The sequence below is a fragment of the Sciurus carolinensis genome, chromosome 5 (genome assembly GCF_902686445.1).
Source record: "Sciurus carolinensis chromosome 5, mSciCar1.2, whole genome shotgun sequence".
Taxonomy (NCBI): Eukaryota; Metazoa; Chordata; class Mammalia; order Rodentia; family Sciuridae; genus Sciurus; species Sciurus carolinensis.
In genome coordinates this window covers 104,983,091-104,998,259 of record NC_062217.1, presented here as the reverse complement: position 1 = coordinate 104,998,259, position 15,169 = coordinate 104,983,091, and the positions used below count along the sequence as shown (strand labels likewise).

At 30.5% G+C, this 15,169-nt stretch overlaps 1 pseudogene; it reads left to right on the top strand.

The window, feature by feature from the left end:
* Positions 1 to 749: 749 nt before the first annotated feature.
* LOC124985699 (protocadherin-15-like) overlaps positions 750 to 15,169 on the top strand; it is a 139,421-nt pseudogene continuing 125,001 nt past the window's right edge.

Genomic DNA, 15,169 nt, shown 5'->3' with positions numbered 1-15,169 from the left:
GTTTATATAATAATAAGTAAAATGTGCTTAGGAAACTGTTGTAAATAGTGATTAATTTTATTGTACCTATATTGCCAATGCTCCCAACATTCTTGAATGATTGAGCTTCCACTAATACCATGATTCTATTTTGAACTTTTTTTTAAGGAAAATATATTGTTCCAAAGGACAGTGTATCACTTATTTGAAAATTCCAGAAAAATGTCAAAGAATGTTGTGGTAAATGGAAGTTGACACTAAGAAAGATTGCTATACCAGCTCTCCATCAGTCTTTTAAAAACATGGTTATTTGAGGGAACATTTACTCCATTAGATGGGTTTGTTTAGATTTATAGGAATAGCTGTCACAGTAAATGAATAAGCTTCAAAAAACCTGTTCTGCTATGCTTCTCACATTTTTTCACTTTCCATAGAAATTAAAGAAGTAATTTACTGCAATTGCCCTCAAAAGAATCCAGGCTGCAGAATAAAACGGGACTCCACTTTAGTCAACATAGTCTTCTGAAAAGAGAATTCTTGCACACTTAACCACTTTCCTATTAAATTAATGTTTATGTTTTGTGTAATTCTTTCTGCATTTTTTGATTTGATAATCCCTCTTCATGATTTACATGCCAATAAAATAAAATTTTATTATCTTTTTATTTGATATTAGATACAGATTATGAGATTGCCTACTACCGTTCCACAAATTAAGTTGAATCAAACTATATTTTTTAGTCTTCATTTGAAATTTTGCTTTATCTGAAATGGCTACCGAAATTTCATCTCATGATATTAAAATACCTCGGAAGGAAGAGGTATTATAATTAGGCCCAATTAATTGAAGAAAAAATGTAAATGGATTCTAAAATGTAAAGAATAAAATATTTGATTGTTTTCAATGATGGTGACATACATAGAATAATCAGATAATCTATTTTATTTTCTTGAATCCAGATTTCAAATATATTTTCAAAACAAATGTAAGTTAAAAGGGTATGAAGAAAAGATACAAAGACTAGAAAAGCATACCTTGAGTAGTACAGAAATAGATGGAAATAGCTATCCTAATAGAGCAAGACTCAGAGACAAAAGACTGGTCTTCATAGCTATGCAAAGTTGCAGTGCCCTAAAGAAATAACTGTGTTCCATGGTTGCTAAGGGAGAGTTTTGGTTACAAGCAACCATTGAGATAGGAAGAAAAGTCTCCTTATTGCCAAAATCCTTAAATGCCACAGTGGGCTTCTTAAATGACTATGAGTTTTCTTTTGCTAAAATCTTTAAAAATTTAACCTGAATGCTGTAGTCTACCTCAAGATTGCTCTGAACCTAAATAGAAACTAATAAATTTGGCTCATCAGAATACAGCAGCAGAAGTCATTAACTTGTCACTTATAAATCAAACCAGGGTCTTATTTCAGTTAGTAATAACTTTAACAAAATTCCTATGGGCTGATTTTAGTGTTAGGAGTAGAGTGATTTCTATCATAATTTCAAAATACTGCAGAAGAAGAATCTATTGCCATATTAACAAAATTTAATTTTTTAAAAATACATTGCTAGCTTTTCTTTCAGTATTCATGGCCCAGAAAATCTCTCTTGATATTTGTATATATATATATATATATATATATATATATATATATATATATATATAAAACTATACACAAAGAGAGATCTAGTATAATATACTAACTCTACTATTATAAGTGAAATAGAAATTGATAATTATGTACCTTTATCTCAATTTAAGTATTTTTATATTTCAGTTCCCTTTAAAAACAAAAGTCATTAACTATTTCATGTATTCAACTAGAAGAAAAATCAAATAATAGGAAATATTTAAAAATAAAAATGAATCCCTCTGTTTTTAGTACAATTAAAATCAAAACAATTTGTTAAATTTATATAATTGATATAAATGATAATTTTTATATAAATGATAATTTGACCACTTATAGCACACATATCATAAATATTAAAATACATAATGCATAAACTCAATGGACCATTTTATTTTAGCTTTGAAATTATAATTATTGAGGTTTTTGTATAATATAATATCTTGATCATATCTATTATGATTTTAATTGGAATTAAGTAATAGAAAATGTTTTAAAAATGCTAAAATTAATTTTACATGAACAAGTTTATGATGATATTGTTATTTTTAGTGTGCTTGAAATTCTAGGGTTCAAAATTATATTCCTTTTTTAGATTAAAGTCCTAGTAACTTTTGACTTTCCAAAAACCATGTGTTTGACCTGATTTGTGTTATTCATGTACCAGGGACAATGTTAGGAAGGTTAATTGAAACTGTTTCCCAGAGACAATTACCTTACCTATTATATAGCCTAATCATGTAACTATACAGGTGAGACTTAAAAAACGAAAAATCATGAACAGAATAAAAATAAAGAAGGAAAGGAAGGAAAAAAAATACAAAGAAAGAATGAAAGAGAAGTTAGCAGTAATGGAGGGAAGGAAGAAAGAAAAAAACTTTTGAATATGCTTGAAGCAATCATTTTAGATGCTGAGTTTTTGTATTATAGTGTGTGATATAAAATAAAGTGTGTGCTTTGATGATGTTATTAAAATGTATCTTGTAGGCTAAAAATGTTCTGACAGGATCATTTTTTGATAATGTGTGCTGGTAATCTACAAAATAAAATCAAAGAATAAAAGTTTGTTGATACAGCTAACATGTTACTTATGTTCAGGTTTGTATACATGCACTTTTATCTGTAATAATACTATAGTATGGTCCTAGGATTTTCTTAACAGCAAATACTTTAGGCATCTGGGAGAGAATACTCCATAATTCCAGAATATTTTGTCCTTTAATCAATTAAAGCATAATTCCAAATATTCCACAAATACCTTGGCCTTACTAAGTACAACTAAGTATGAGTAACACATTTTAAATTCCTTGATGGTCAATTTGTGATTGTCAAAAATAATGTTATTTACTATACTGTGGTCTGAATAAGTACTGATAACATTCCAAAAATTTGTTCTTAAAACAGTTTATGCCATAACTTTGCTCTTTCAACTTTGTCTTCTCATCTAATAAGAAGGAGTATGTGCTGCATAACCTCTTGGACAGTGTACTAAGGCAAGGTTTACTAGGGCATTTAATTGTAAAACATCTTTCCCAACTAAATTTTCTCAATCATATTGCCTTTTGGTTCACATTTAAACACTATTGTTTTTATAATATCACAGATAAATAGTAAGTTGATTTAATGTTTAAAGATCTGTATTTTAGTATGAAGGAAGCCTGATTATGTAATAACTTTCTCATTTTCTAGCTAAGGCAATTTCAGGAAATGAATTAATTCTTAAAGCTTTTACTTCATTTTTTGTAAAATGTAGGTGTACATGAGAACTCCTAAATTTCTTTTAAGTATAGAGAATGCATGTAATACACATACTCTGGTATATAGCAAAGCATTTTAATTGATAACCAACAACTCTAGTCTATATTGTTATTAAAATAAAGGAAAATTTCCTTTGTATGATTGGCATCTGTATGATTATTACAGAAACAATGGTGTTCACCTAGAGAAAGTTTTTTTTTTTTTAAATAAATATCTCTCTTTCTATATTTCCTTAATGGCTGAACTCTCTACCCTCACTAGGTAAAATTTGGGGTCCTTATACAAATATTTTCTCAGAGCTGAGATTCCCTTAACATTCTATCAAGAATGCCCCTACACTCTGTATTTTCAAAATCTTACAATATGTAAACACTTTCTTAGAGATTCTGGGCACTCTTGATGCCAGGAAATTGATTCAGTATTTCATGTGTTCAGTCAAAAGCTCCTTGGGTGCTACAGGGTTCAAGTACCATTCAAGGTCATCAAACAAAGTTCCTAACCTTGTGAAGCTTGTATTATTACATAGGAGACAAAGATAAAGTAAACAGATGACATGCATACTAGAATTTCAGATAGTATTGCAGGAGAAAAATAACTTAGAAGCAGGTGCTAAAGAGAACCTGAAGAAGAGAAGAATAAATTGAGTAGCTGAAAATATTGGAAACATGTGCAGCAGGAACAGGGCAAAGATGAGGAGGCAGGAACAATGTATGAATGAGAAATTAGCAAGTGAAGTTAAAGATAAGCAGAAACAAGATGTTCTGAGAGAGGCTGGGGTTGTGGCTCAGTGGTAGAGTGCTTGTCTACTATGTGTGAGGCACTGGGTTTGATTGTCAGCATCATATATAAATTAATTAAACAAAGGTCCATTGACAACCAAAAAAACTATTTTAAAAATAGATGTTCTGAGGATCTGATAGTTCATAATAAGGAGTTAAGACATTTTGTATATGATTGAAGAGCATTAGAGGTTTTTAAGTAGAATTCATGATATGGTTTAAGTAGAGGTAGTGAAAATAGAAGTGATAGTGACAGAGCCTTGAAAAACTCCAACATTTTGTAAGAAGAATAGAAAAAATAAATGTTTTGAGAAAGAGCACTCAGAAAGCAAAATAGTTAGAAAACTAAAGAATGTTTCAAGGAGATTGTGATCAGTTGTGTTGTGTAGTATGTGAATGTATAGGTAATAATTAAGAGAATTATATAATTCCTGAAGGCTAAAATACTTATCCTATAGTCCAACTGTTCTTTAAGATCCAACATGACCAACAAATTCTATTCAAATATAGTCACATAGAAGATCAATAATACAAAGAACAACATTCTCAAAATCATCCTTATACTAAAATATTCAGTCCATCCAAAGCACCAACCTATGAGTATTTCTTCTATGTCATCATAATGCCAAGTCGTCTTTTTCTTTTCTCTCTCTGTGTAAGGAATTTAGTGGTCCCTTCTGTCTGAATCTGCAGTCAAACTCTACCATGTGTTCATTCGGTGCCTTAGGTGTTTACCTCACTTCTAGGATTTAAGAGATTTAGAAGCCATTAAGCACTGAAAAGATTGTAATATTCAACCCATCGTCGCCCTATATAATTCAGAATTAAAAGTATCTAGGCCCTAATTGAAGTGAGGACATCGAACACAGTATTGACTGTTCTCTATTATGATTTTTTTGATATTATTTAAAAATCTATCAAATGTTCTTTCTTTCTTTAAAAATATGTATTTTTGTTTGTTTGTTTGTTTGTTTAGTGTTCCAGTTTATCTTGGCCTGTCTCAGGGACAATGTTGCATTCTTTATCAACCCTGAAACTTAAAGTTCATTGGTTATAGAATGAGTGATATTCTAAGCACCTTGCACATTTAAAACATTCAACAAATGTTACATATCAATTTTTTTTACTATTATTACTGTATACTCTTTATTAATGTTATCTAAAAGGACTGTTGCAAGATTTGGTCAAAGTGATTTATGTAGACACCTAGAATGATAATCAGCACAGAGTAGATGGTGAATCAGTTTTGGATTCTTTCCCTGGTACTCCTATTCCTCCACTTTAACACAGTCCTCCACACTTTATCATTCTCTGAGTATCACAAATTTCTAAATAACTATAATTAGAAATACACATGATTAAAATTAGCATGATTGTCTCAGAAGATAAAATATTAGGAAGAAGACACTGGGTGTTTAAGGAGAGAGATGTGAGTCTTATAATAAATGTGGGAAGAAAGATGCCAGAAGTAATCATTCATTTTTTTCTTTAATATAAATCATTTTGAAGTAGCCTGTAGTAAAGACACTTCATGGATTCAGATTGAGTTATCCTAAAGAAATAATGATTCTGCTACATTTTATCTCTGAAACATGAAATCATAAAATATTCTTTATTTCTACAAGACTGTTTATTTTGGAAATCAGTTTAACTTTATCACTATCCTTTGTGTTATTTTAATACAATAAATGAATAATATGTAATTTCATTTCAGGGGTTACCTGCAAGTCGTGTGAGGTACAGAGTAGATGATTTGCAGTTTTCTTACCCTGCCAGTATTTTTGATGTAGAAGAAGATTCTGGATTAGTAATAACTAGAGTCAATCTTAATGAAGAATCAACAACAGTTTTTAAGGTCAGTGTGTCATATTCTTCATGTTGTCTATTTGACATTTAACTTTTTTTTTTTTTTTCGGTGCTGGTGATTGAACGATATTTAAATTTTGATTGAGAGTTTGGCTTAGCAGATGTGAATGTTTTTCCCCCAATTATTTTTTAGTTTATCTTTAATCAAAAAATATTTTTTTTCCTATAGAAACAGGGGAAAAAACGAACAAAAATAAAAACAATCACTTGATATTTTACTTCTTGGAGATAACTAGATATTAATCATTTTGATCTCTTTGCATACGGTGATTTTCCATACAAATTCAAGTATACAGATATGTTTTAAAATAACAATCATAGTGTTCATACTGTTTTTTAATTCAATAAAATTATGTTTTTCTTTTTAATCTACTATCTAGTTGTTGAAAAAGTATGCTGCTATAAATAATTTTCTAACAATAAAATCTGCTGTTCTGAAACTGCTTATGTGACAATCATTTGCCACTTGCTTACTTTTTTTCTTTAAGATAAGTACGCATAAGCGAAGTGTTGGATCAAACTAATGTATTGTTGATAGATTATGCATCTGGAACATTTGAAAAGAAAATTAACTTCACATTACATTCTCCATCATTTAGAAGAGTACTCATTTTCATAAGATCATTCCACTCCTTATATTATTGCTTTTAATCTTTGCATATCTGCTAGACAAATATCTACAGCTGTTTGATTTTTGTTATATTTTACTCTTCTTTAAATACTCATGGAATAGAACATATTGCCTCTTTTTCACATTTTTATAATATACTCAACAAATAATGTCTGTTTCTATATGTGAAGAAAATATTGAGAAATATTATCTATTTTCATAAATAATGTGTTCCCTAAGTGTTTTAATAGTTTTTTAATAGTTGCTTAGAAACATTTTTGGTACTCTGAATATAGTCTTTGAAACTATATTAATAAATGATTTTCAAGTTAACCTTCTGAATGTCTAAGAGCACTGTGCCTCATATCATCTATTCATTATTTTAAATAACTGATCTGTTTTTAAACTAGTATTAACCCAGAAAGTAAGAATAATTCTTGGTTGTAGTCTTCTATAATCTATGTAGAATTACTTTAGTAACCTGTAAATTCCAAGGGTATTGCATTCCAGGGGGAAAAAAATTGCAGCATGTTTAAGATGTCTTAAAATAAGCATTAAAATTCTTGGTGCAGTAAAGGTTATTGGAGAAAATAGTCAATTATAAAAGTATTGCTTTAATAAATAATATATAGTTAATCAAATTCTTGAGACTGAATATTTTCTCTAGTTTGTATCAATTGAACAAATTCTTCAGTACTGTATAAACTTGGTTTTATATAGTTTATTTATGGGATTGTATAGCAGGTGAGTTAAGCTATAAAGATTTCCAATTTTATTCTCCAGAGTAAAATATTTCTGCCCTGTAATCTTGCAGGCAACTAATCCACTGGAAAAATTAATTTCTTTTGATAAGCAAGCTAATTAGCTTGTTGCCATTGATGTGACTGAATTTAACACTTTTTAAATGGTTGTGGTGGTGCTATAAAAGCACATGCTTTTACCATACACAGCAGTGAAATGGAAAAAAAGAGTTTATAATTAAAGAGATATAGTATCATATACCTGTTTTTCTGATAGTTATTTTTTCCCCTATACAGTTAGTAATTTCTTTATAAATTTTTCTAAGATAAATAAAAATAACACTTAACTGGCCAGATTATTTTGAAAATGAAATGAAAATACAGCATATTCCAGTATAGTACCTAGTATTTCATGGTTGTAAGAAAATGATCATTGTTTCCTCTTTTGGAAGAAGGCAGTCCAATTATTAAAGTCATATGTGCACAATTGTATGTTTATAATTTTTAACATGAAATTTTTTTGCTTTTTAAGTTGGTGATTGTTGCTTTTGATGATGGTGAGCCTGTGATGTGCAGCAGTGCCACAGTGAAAATTCTTATCTTACATCCTGGAGAAATCCCAGGATTCACACAAGAAGAATCTAGGTACTGATTTCTATAAGATTTTTAAATACAAAAAGTCTTTAGGAAATTTTTTTAGGACAGTGGTGAGAATTGTCAAAGTTAATGTAATATGAATTTGTCAACATAAGTTTTCAATTCTAATTTAAAATTTTGAAATGAGCATAACATTTTTTTCAGTATTTAATAAGGTTAATATGAAAATTTAGTATAAAAGATATCTATTACAGTAATATTTTAATTAATAATAGATCTTTTAAAAAGAATAAAGGCAAGCTTTGAAAAGTGCAATGTGCTTTTAGATTTAAATTCAAGTAATATGAGCTATTTAACATTTTATTGGTTTGAAGCAACTTATATAATATATTAATCATATTAAAATAATTTTAATTTATGTTAAATATTTTCCATTTGTCATCTTTCAAAATATTGTTCGTGATAGAATACTTTTATTCTTGTATGTTTATTTTTTCTAAGTTTAATCACTGCTGTGGAAATATGCCTGTGTCATTTCAGATTGCAGTGAAGGCCAACACTTTTGCCTTCTTCAGTAAACAAAGAAGTAGAGAATAATTCCTCATATGTCTCCTTCTCCCTGTCCCTTTTTTTCAAATCCTTTTGCTGCCTCAGTAAGACGCATATATCTCCAAGAGATGCTAAACACTGTTATTTGTCTGATTTATCTGGATGATCCCTTGTGTTTTGAAGCACTACTGGTGTGTGTGGAGGAAACAAGCTTCTTCTTTTGTTTTATTTTTTTTTTTGACTCATTGTACACAAATGTGGTACAATTTCTCATTTCTCTGGTTGTACATGATGTAGAGTCACACTACTTGTGTAATCATACATATACATAGGATGATTATGTTTGTCTCATTCCATTATCTTTCCTTCCCCTTGCCCCCTTCCAACCTGTCATTTCCTCCACACAATCCAGAGTTCCTCCATTCTTACTTACCCCCTCTCCCACCCTGTGTCATATATCATCAGCATCCACTTATCAGAGAAAGCATTCAACCTTTGGTGTTTTGGGATTGGCTTATTTCACTTAGCATGATATTCTCCAACTTCTTGTGATTGAATTTTGCAAAGATATAAAATGGTAGTATAAAATTTTTGTCCTTTGTAGGGTGTGGGGGAAAGGACACTCGTGGTAGCAAATGGGAAGTTAAATAGAAATATGAGCTGAGGTATATACATGGTTTTCACATCTTAGAAACCTCTTCATTCCAGTATTGATGTTTAAATGCCTTAGGAAAAAATTGTATTATATTATCATCTTAGAATTTTGAGCTGAATTCTTAACACACACCTCCCACATTAACCCAGTGATTTTATTTATATTGAAAGAGCCAATCAAATCATTATGTTTTAGGATAATGAAATTATCCTTATTTAGTTTGGGTAGGTGTGTTAATTTGTGTTAATTAGGTTTTGTCACTGTGACCAAAATACCTGACCAGAACAAATTAGAGGAGGTAAAGTTTATGTTGGCTCACTGTTTCAGAAGTTCAGTCCATTGTCAGCTGACTTCATTGCTCTGGGGCCAAAATGAGGCAGAATGTCATGAAAGAAGGGCATGGTGGAGAAGTACTGCTCCACTCATGGTGTCCAGGAAGAAGAAAAAGGGAGAAGAAGGAACCAGAGGGAAGGTGATCTAGCACCTCCAGCCATTCCCTACCTGCCTACAGTTACCACCCAGATAGTCCTTTAAGATTAGATTGGACTGATTTGTTTATGACTCTCATATGAGAGTCTGAATACCTCTGAATACTTCTGCATTTACACAAGAGTTTCTGGGAGACACCTCATATCCAAACTCTAGCATTAGGTTAGAACTTTGTGAAAGGAAACCTGTAAATTCTTGTGACTTAAAGATTCAAAAAACATGTATTTTTTTTCCTTTGAAAGTCTAATGTAAACATTTCATATTGACAGTACTTTGAACATATAGTCTTTCATGCAGTCATGCAGAAACCAACTCAAGGACTATCATCTCTAACATTCTATTTCAAAATAATGTCAATCATTGTCATTTCAGTCAGTGGAAAGGGGGGACAGGCAGATATCCACATACAGAAATTTCTTCAACAAAGTTGGGAATTGCACATTTTACTTGTGCTCACATTTCTTCTCGACATTTCAAGCACAGATCCACACCTAAGTATAACAGGCCAGAGAAATGCTGTTCTTTGCTAGCTAACTATACTAATTCCTCTTCTATCATTAAAGAAGAGGGAAAGTGGTGTTGGTGAAGAACTAGCACATTAAGCATATAATTTTAGGGAAGACGTAATTGTTTTCCAATAACTGGGTTCTCAGAAGAATGTGCGATATACCTGAAGTAATAATGTGATAGAATAGAAACATTTCTATTTTATTATGCAGTGGTAAAATAAAGCGTTACTTATAAAATAAGAAGACAGTTTATATTTCTTTTCTATGAGTTCAAACAAATCTTAGATGAATATTTCTAGATTTTTGAACTTTTATTTCTGGTGATATCAGTTTATATGATATAACATATTTCAAACTAAATCTTTCTTGACTAAAATGTAAAGTTTGACTATTTGACAAAATTAACTACTTTCTAAATTTTGTTGACAAGTCTAGTTATCTTAATCACAAAAGTGAAAAAAGAAAAGAGTGTGGCAAAGTTTAAATGAGTGTTCTGAGTTACAGAGTAATCTTGTGAGACTATCAAATTTGAGATTTGGAATGTCCTATTTGACATGACATTTGCCAATGATCAGTCTTATCTAGACAGAGAAAAAAATCCATTATTCCTTACTTAGAATTAAAAATATTTGGATGTTAAGTTGCAGTTAATTGCTTGATCGCTGAATTTATCAACATACTTAACATTTTCACCTACTAAAATTATGAAAGCACAACTTAATAGGCAACCAGCAAATAATAAAGCATTGTAGGAAGTACTTTAATATTTATTAAAGGAAAACCTACTGGGCTGCCAGCTAAGATCTTGATGACAGATGGTCATAGGTTTTCTGACTAATGTAAAAGCAACAATATAATAAAAAGTCATAATTCTTCCTTTCATATATGTAATCATGCCTTTGTTTTTCTTTACATATTTAAAAACTTACTTTCTGTGAATGATTCTTTAAAAAGTACATAAGTAAGTTTGTAGAATTAGTCAAGGTTTTCACAAAGGCCATTCTATGCTTATTGAAAAAATTTACATTGTCATTATTAGAAGAGAAATTTCTTACATTATTTTCATTTTCATACAGCAATTTATAATAATGTGATATTTCACATGTATTGGGAATGGTTTTGGTTTTTGTCTTGCCTCTCTCAAATGCTGTGCACTGAAGTTATTTTCTGTTGTGCTGCCTTTGAGTATTTTTTAAAAGCAGGAGGAATCTAATGTGGTAAGACAATTTGCCCCATGGAGATGTAGGTAAACCTCCATGTTGTCCAGATTTACAGCAATTCTTAAGATAAGTGTGCATTTGATTCTTTTTGCTCTCTCGAGATGTGATAGCACTTGAAACACTCATTTTGTTAATTTCACAATCTCTTCAAATCACACTTTTGTTAGGTCATTTCAGCTAAATGGTTGATCAAATCAGCATCTGCCTCATCTATTGTTAGATGAGCACCTACACTTTCCAGAAAACACTAAATTATTCTTCATATTTTTGAAATTTGTATCTCTTTTCAGACAGTACAATATTATGTTCTACAGATATAAACAAAAATACACATTCTTAATTATTTTCAACTGATACATAAACACAAAAAATTATACATATTAAGGTAGCATGTGATATCTAGGTACATTGTTAAAAGATTAAATCAGGTTAATCATTCATTTCCAAGGGCATTTATCACTTATTCATGATAAAATCTTTTAAAACCATTTTTTTAGGGTTTTGAAATGCACAGTATAATATTGCTACCTATGGTATACACTATTGTTATTAAAAGTCACTCTACTGGGCAATAGCACACCAGAACTTCTTTTTCCTATCTAACTGTTACTTATTACCCATATATCAATCTTTCCTCATCTCTTCATTCTGATTAATCTTCACAAATTCTGGTAACTACAATTGTACTCTACACTTTTGTTGTGGTTTAGATATTAAGTGCCCCCTTCACCCAGGACTCATGTAAGACAGTGAAAGAAAATTTAGAGGTGAAATGATTGGGTTGACAGCCTTAACCTAATCAGTGCTGTAATGTACTGATAGGGATTAAATGGGTGATAACTGTAGGCAGGTAGACAGGTAGGGTATGGTGGAAGCAGGTGTGTCATTGGAGGCATAACACTGGAGTATATATTTTGTTCCTGGACAACAGAGTCAGTTCTCTCTGCTTTCCTCCCCCATGATGTTCTTCTTCCTTAACATTCTGCCCTATCTCACAGAGCAATGGCATTGGCCATCTGTGGCCTGGGACTTCTGAAACTGTGAGCCCCAAATAAATTTTTCCTCCTCTGAAGTTTTTCTGCTCCAGTTTTTTGGGCACAGCAATGAGCAAAACCAACTTCCATGAGATTTAGATTCCATGTGTGAGAGAGATAGGTGAAACTTGTCTTCCTGTGCCTGCTTATGTCACTCAGCATAATGATCTCCAGTTCCATCTGTGTTGAACCCCATTATCAGGTGTTCATCCAGACATAGGAAATGGAAATGGTGTGTTGAAGAGCTCTGCACTCCCATGTTCACTGCAGCACTATTCACCATAGCCAAGAGATGGAAGCAAACTTACTGTCCCTCAACTGATGAGTAAAGAAAGTATGACACATAAGCACAATGGAATAACATTCACACATAAACAAGAACAAAATTCTGTCATTTGTGACAGCATCTATATTTTTAGCCATGCTTCTTTCAGTATCTCATTTTGACAAATAAGAATATATCAATAATATTACTGTCTTCAAGTTTCCATGTCCTATGTCTACACTCATTTTCCCTCTCCTACCATTCCCTGAAACAAATCTCTTCAAGAGTTAATGGCATTTCATTATTCTTTGTTGTCCAAACATCTCTACATTTACCCTTCTCAACATCATCTCTAGCTGAAATCTTTATTTCTCTCTCTCTCTCTCCTTCTCTTTGCAGTAAAAGAGTTCAAGTAATAACTCATACCAAGATGAGTTAGCATTAAAATAATTAAGAAGTTTCTTTATATCTTTATTTATTGTTGTATGTTTGTTTAAACCATTTTCCACAATTTGGCTTTCCTTTAAAATTGAGAAAAATAAATTAATCTTATTCTGTTTTCAAACTCATGTCATGTAATAGAACAGACCAGGTAGAATTTTTTAGTGGACTTAATAATTTAATATTTAATTTATCAAATATCCTTGCCACAAAGTTGACTGGTCTCTTGGTTTGTTGTTGTTGTTGTTTTATTGTATAACTTCAAGGAGCTTGCTCCTTTCAATCTTTTGATGAATGTGAATGTTATGAAATTGTTCCTTACATTAAGATTATTATTTATTACTATTTAAGATTTATTTGATTACTAATTATTATGTAATTATTACTAAATTTATTCTTTTGAAATATTCTTTATGCATCTTCCCTGAGCCTTCATGATTTTAGCATTCACTCCTTCTTTCAAGTATTATGATTTAAACTAAGGTAAACACTTAAGATAGTGTGGTAAATTATACTCTCCAGTTATTAGCAATTATCTTGACAAGGACTGGGTTAATTATGAAAGAAAACTCTATATAACTGGTAGTGTCTCTCATTAACATGTAACATACACATAAATAAGTGTACATTCTTTATCAATTCATTCATGTTTATTTAATATGTAAATATATAGACATAATTACATTAAAGTACTACATTAATGTTCATTAAATTTCTTTCTCTTATATTTTCTTTGAAACTTTTTCTAAATATTTAGAAACTTATTAGACACTTATCTTTTTAGAACTTATTTTATTTTACAGAATAATAAAGAAGGCTTGTGTTAATTTCCTTAGATTTGTGTTATTTGAAGTCTTCCAAATAAAACATCAATATGAGATTTAACAAGTACTAATTTCTTTAGGGGAGATACTCCGTGTGAGAAAATTGAGGAAGAAGCAAAATAAAACCAGGAGAACCTTAAGACCAGAATATATTGTGAACCCAAGAATGAGGGAATACTGGGTGGAAACACCTTAGACTATTTTGTAACTGAAGTGCTTACTGTGCCATTTAAGTGTGGTTTCACTAAACAGGTTGTCTTCATACCATCGACGAATATCTGTTAATTATTTCTCTTCTAGGAAGAGATCTGCCTTAGCATCTCTATTTTCTATCATTAATTGCAAGCATCTCCTAGCAAATGTATTTTTCACCCAAACACAGCAATAAATTTCAAAGTAGAGCAACTACAACACTGGTCAACTGTGCTTCCTGCAGATGAACATCTACAAGGCATATACTCATTGCCAACACATGTCTGTATGTGATAAGAGATGCCAATCATTTATCCTCTTTGGATCTTCTGGAAAATATTTATAAGAGTAAATTATTTAATAAATCTTTCATTCAATCTATACAGATATATAAAATTGTAATAATAGTTAAACAAATAATATTACCTCAGAATAGATTGACTCTTGTAGGTCAAATGTGTTAGCATTCTGAAGAATGGCATTTGACCTTCATCTCAGGATGATGGACTAAGTCTTATAGACACTGGAATTTACTTTTCATCAGGTTCAGAAGCAAATATCATGGAAAGGTCGACATGTCTGAAATAGATCATGCAGTCTAGATGTGAATATTGATTTTGGGTAGAAAATGTAGTACCTTATACAATTTATCAAAAAAATAATCAAAGATAATTATTTACAAATTTTTCAAAATAATGCCACCTCTATAGGTATACCTTTGACATTCACTTAAAATGAAAATATAGCAACCTTTATTTTTAATCATTTTTATGTTAAAGATCATATTTATATTCATTTTTTAAAATTTATGTATTTGAAAATATAATTCCCATAAATACAAAAATTCCATAAATACAAAAAATTTATATTTGTACATATAAATAAGAGGAAGGTCAAATATTCCTGAGGTATTCTGGATACTTATTGAATAATTTGATATTTTGCTAACCCTGGAGAAAATACTGAGTTGTTTTTCAATTTCTAGTATTCAAATTTATTACATCATATTCAAAGTAAGAATATGACACATACATGCA